This window comes from Triticum urartu, chromosome 6A, assembly GCF_056163025.1.
Source record: "Triticum urartu cultivar PI428250 chromosome 6A, HENAU_Tu73, whole genome shotgun sequence".
Lineage (NCBI taxonomy): Eukaryota > Viridiplantae > Streptophyta > Magnoliopsida > Poales > Poaceae > Triticum > Triticum urartu.
This window is the reverse complement of record NC_141878.1, coordinates 478,763,298-478,769,267: the sequence shown is the minus strand read 5'-3', so window position 1 is coordinate 478,769,267 and position 5,970 is coordinate 478,763,298.

The following is a 5,970-nucleotide window of genomic DNA, read 5'->3' as shown; positions in this document are numbered from 1 at the left end:
GACAGAACAACAGACCCTGGGGTCTGGATTGAGGACTATATCCTCCATATCCATATGGCTCGAGGAGATGATGTCCATGCCATCAAGTACTTACCCCTCAAGCTCAAAGGGACATCTTGTCACTGGCTTAAAAGCCTCCCCGAAAACTCCATCGGAAGCTGGGAAGAGCTCGAAGACGCTTTTCGGGCAAATTTTCAAGGGACTTATGTCCGACCTCCGGACGGGGACGATTTGAGTCATATAACTCAACAGCCCGGAGAGTCAGCCCGAAAACTTTGGAACAGGTTTCTTACTAAAAAGAACCAAATTGTCGACTGTCTGGACGCCGAAGCCTTGGCAGCTTTTAAGCATAGCGTCCGTGACGAATGGCTTGCCAGACACCTCGGCCAAGAAAAGCCGAGAACAATGGCAGCATTAACAAGCCTCATGACCCGCTTTTGCGCGGGTGAGGACAACTGGCTAGCCAGATGCAGCACCAGCGACCCCAGTACATCTGAAGTTAGAGATGGAAATGGGAAATCACGGCGCAACAGCAATAACAAACGCCGGAATAAAGAATACAGCACGAAGAGCACGACAGTAAACGCCGGATTCAAAAGCTCTCGGCCAGGTCAGCAAAAGCCGCCCTCTAAAGGTGCCACAGACGAACTGTCCAGCCTAAACAAAATTCTGGACCAAATATGTCAGATCCATAGTACCCTTGGTAAACCCGCTAATCATACTCACAGAGAATGTTGGGTCTTCAAGCAGTCCGGCAAGCTCAACGCCGTACACAAGGGGGAGGATGCACCAAGCGAAGACGAGGATGAGCCTCTCAAGCAAGACACTGGGGAACAAAAGAAATTTCCACGAGAAGTCAAAACAGTAAACGTGTTACATGTGATCAAGGGAAGAAACAAAATGACACTCCCAGAAAATATGCCCAAGGGCCTATCACCGCGGAGTCCTGCCACTGGTCGTCTCATCCGATCACTTTCGACCATTGTGATTACTCAGCAAGTATCCGGCGTGCAGGATGGGCTGCCCTGGTATTAAACCCAATAATTGACGGATACCACTTTACACGAGTCCTGATGGACGGTGGCAACAGTCTAAACCTGATATACCAGGATACAATCCGTGAAATGGGGATAGACCCAACAAAAATTTGCCATAGCAATAATACCTTTAAAGGAGTAACGCTAGGCCCAGGGGCTCATTGCATGGGCTCCCTGCTACTAAAGGTTATATTCGGCTTCCCCGATAACTTCCGTAGCGAACATTTAACCTTCCACATCGCTCCGTTCCAAAGTGGCTATCAAGCACTACTCGGACGCGAAGCTTTCGCTCGCTTTAATGCAATACCGCACTACGCTTACCTCACACTCAAGATGCCCGGCCCACGTGGCATCATTACAGTGAATGGAAGTATTAAGCGATCTTTGCGCACCGAAGAGAGTGCGACTGCCTTGGCAGCCGCACACTAAAAACGGCCTCACCAACTAAAGCATTTAACAGGTCGTCAATACCTCGGACACGGTTAGACGAGTCCGGCGCAGCTATATGTAATTCATACCAGATCAATGGCCACACCCCTATTACAAATACAAGGGGCTCAACGCGCGCAGACAAGTGGCAATTTTTACTCATCTTGAATTATACATGGTTTCTTTAAAAACTATCTTTTTGCACGACAACTTTTTCACCTAAGTTCCTCTCTTTTACAGATGATCATCGTGCTACACCCGTCCAGGATACGGCACAACGGAGACACAGGCGCAGACGTGCAGTAGGGACCCGCTCCAAGGATTCTTTTTAGATTAAGACCCTGCGTAAACCTTTTTTTACTGTCTCTTGTTGATACACATCCACCGAATTCTCAGCACAGTTGAGAAGGATGCTGATGTCTTGGCATGTGGCCATGTCAGAATAATGCACGTACCTGGACGCAAGGGGCTTCTTACAAAGGGCACTATTTAGGCCCGGTTTATATCATAAAGACCGAATACCTTAGGGAGTGTTCGGTGTCGCGAGTTTGGCCTTACATGCATCTGCTCCGAATCATTGTCTTTGGTCAAATCTTGGGTTTGCCCGGCTCCTGTGTTTTGGTGCCTTACATTCCGCTTTACCGGCTAAGGTAGCACCAGGAGAACTACTGCGATTGTGCCCTGGTTCATCCGGACGAGCACCTCAGTAGAGAAAGCCAAAAACTGACTGTCATGATATAGCGTGAGACTGGTCAACCACTCGATGACCTATCAGAATGTTAGAATTCCTCCGCCTTAACGAAGGGTCGTCTTCCGTCCAGGCATGTACGCACCCCGCGATCGGGAGAGTGCGGAGCCACCAGGGGCTATCTAGTAGCCCCACTGTCAAACTCCTATGGCTAAGTGAAAGTGTTAAAGCATTATAGTCTAGTTTCCTCGTTCGCTACGCTATCACCTCCTTAATAGGACCAAGATGTTGGGTTAAGTGTGAACACGCGTTTTTCGCGAGCACCTCCGCATTATATGCGTGGGGGTTGAAGCCGACGGCTGCAATCTTTCAGGTTATACACATGTATACATAAACAGACGCACAGGAGGCATCATACTACTTTCAGGCAAAAATATAAACATAGCCTTATAAAATTTCATAAAAGCATTGTGTTTACAATGAGAATACATATCACTCAAACATAATATTCTTCGAGCACTAGGCCTCTATCAAACGAGCACCCTCGAGAACCTCCTCGAAATAGTGCTCGGCAGCCACTCGGCCTATGGCCTAACCCTGCGCCGCAACAGTGGTAGCGTCCATCTCTGCCCAGTATGCTTTAACACGGGCAAGGGCCATCCACGAGCCTTCTATGCACGCCGACCTCTTCATCGCATTTATGCACGGCACCGCACCAAGGAACTGATGCACTAATCTGAAATAGTTGTTCGGCTTTGGCTTTTACGGCCATAGCTGATCCACAACAGACCTCATGGTGAGTCCGGACAACCTATTCAGTTCGACCCATTCGGCTAGCTGGTCAGTCAATGAAAGCGGATGCTCTGGAACGTCGAATTGCGACCAGAACAGCTTGTCCACTTCACGATCTGTCTGACCTTGGAAGTACTTGGCTGCATCGGCAGTGCTCGCCGCCAAATCCATATATGCATCTGCCGAACTCCATAGCCGATCCAGAGGGGCATGCCATGGATCTCCGAACTTCCTCCGTAACATGAAGGGTTTCTGAGCCGCAATATCCCCGGCTTCCCGCAGCTCCTCCTTCTTCGCTCTCATAGTAGAACGGGTGTCCTTGTCCGCCATCGTGGCCTTCTCAAGGTCCGTTGCCTTCGCTCGGTTTTCTTTTTCAAGGACCCGGCAACGGTCGGTAGTGTCTTTTAATTCTACGGCCATCTTCTCTTGGCTCTCGCAATGCGCGGCCCTTTCGGCATTCAACTCTTTGGCCGCCTTCAAAGCAGCCGCATTACTGATCCTCGCTTGTTCCTTGGCTCGGGCAAGTTCTTCCTGCAAGGTTTCCACGGTGGCAGCTCCATCTGCAGTCACAACATATTAAAGATACTGGCATCATGCTGCTCTTACTATGTGACGTTCACCAGATAATAACACTTACCCTGCGCCTCGTCAAGCCTCTTGTTAACAAGCTCGATGTCGGCGTCTGCCGCATCCAGTTGCCGTTTTAATTTGGCAAACTCACTAGTCCGGCTAGCCACCGGAGCTTCCACCACCTGCACATAGGGGCAGTCTGGTTATTGCCTGGGAATATGATCCTCTGTTCGCCGCCATTCTCGACAACAACCAGAGTCTTAGGGGCTACTATCTACACAGGGCACACCTAACATGTGCAGTACTATCACATATTATCTCACGTACCTCAAAGCCTGTAAGTAGACTCATAAAGGCTTCATGTAATTGAAGGAAATATGCCCAAGAGGCAATAATAAAGTTATTATTTATTTCCTTATTTCATGATAAATGTTTATTATTCATGCTAGAATTGTATTAACCGGAAACATAATACATGTGTGAATACATAGACAAACAGAGTGTCACTAGTATGCCTCTACTTGACTAGCTCGTTGATCGAAGATGGTTAAGTTTCCTAACCATAGACATGAGTTGTCATTTGATTAACGGGATCACATCATTAGGAGAATGATGTGATTGACTTGACCCATTCCGTTAGCTTAGCACTTGATCGTTTAGTTTGTTGCTATTGCTTTCTTCATGACTTATACATGTTCCTATGACTATGAGATTATGCAACTCCCGTTTACCGGAGGAACACTTTGTGTGACACCAAACGTCACAACGTAACTGGGTTATTATAAAGGTGCTCTACAGGTGTCTCCAAAGGTACTTGTAGGGTTGGCGTATTTCGAGATTAGGATTTGTCACTCCGATTGTCGGAGAGGTATCTCTGGGCCCACTCGGTAATGCACATCACCATAATCCTTGCAAGCATTGCAACTAATGAGTTAGTTGCGGGATTATGTATTACGGAACGAGTAAAGAGACATGCCGGTAACGATATTGAACTAGGTATTGAGATACCGACCATCGAATCTCGGGCAAGTAACATACCAATGACAAAGGGAACAACGTATGTTGTTATGCAGTCTGACCAATAAAGATCTTCGTAGAGTATGTAGGAGCCAATATGGGCATCCAGGTCCCGCTATTGGTTATTGACAAGAGAGGTGTCTCGGTCATGTCTACATAGTTCTCGAACCCGTAGGGTCCGCACGCTTAACGTTCGTTGACGATATAGTACTATATGAGTTATGTATGTTGATGACCGAATGTTGTTCGGAGTTTTGGATGAGATCACAGATATGACGAGGAACTCCGGAATGGTCCGGAAGTAAAGATTGATATGTGGATAGTAGTGTTTGATCTCCGGAAGGGTTCTGGAATTCACCGGAAGGGGTTCCGGATGTTTCCCGAAATGTTTGGGCACGAGAACACTTTATCTGGGCCAAAGGGGAAAGCCCACGAGGCTTTTGGAAAGTGCAAAAGGAAGTTTTGCGGAGACCAGAGGCTAGATGCCAGGAACCCTGGCGTCTAGGGGGTAGACGCCGGGAACCCTGGCGTCTAGCCCTTGAGTCCGAGAAGGACTCTTGCCTTTCGGGTGAAACCGACTTTGAGGAGGCTTTTACTCCAAGTTTCGACCCCGGGGCTCAACATATAAATAGAGGGGTAGGGCTAGCCCAGAGAGACATCAAGAAACACCAAGTCGTGTGCCGGCAACCCCGTCCCCTCTAGTTTATCCTCCGTCATAGTTTTCGTAGTGCTTAGGCGAAGCCCTGCGGAGATTGTTCTTCACCAACACCATCACCATGCCGTCGTGCTGCCGGAACTCATCTACTACTTCGCCCCTCTTGCTGGATCGAGAAGGTGAGGACGTCACCGAGCCAAACGTGTGCAGAACTCGGAGGTGCCGTGCTTTCGGTACTTGGATCAGTCGGATCGTGAAGACGTACGGCTACATCAATCGTGTTGATATAACGCTTCCGTGAACGGTCTACGAGGGTACGTAGACAACACTCTCCCCTCTCGTTGCTATGCATCACCATGATCTTGCGTGTGCGTAGGAAATTTTTGAAATTACTACGTTCCCCAACAGTGGCATCCGAGCCTGGTTTTATGCGTAGATGTCATATGCACGAGTAGAACACAAGTGAGTTGTGGGCGATATAAGTCATACTGCTTACCAGCATGTCACACTTTGGTTCGGCGGTATTGTTGGATGAAGCGGCCTGGACCGACATTACGCGTACGCTTACACGAGACTGGTTCTACCGACGTGCTTTGCACACAGGTGGCTGGCGGGTGCCAGTTTCTCCAACTTTAGTTGAACCAAGTGTGGCTACGCCCGGTCCTTGCGAAGGTTAAAACAGCACCAACTTGACAAACTATCGTTGTGGTTTTGATGCGTAGGTAAGAACGGTTCTTGCTAAGCCCGTAGCAGCCACGTAAAACTTGCAACAACAAAGTACA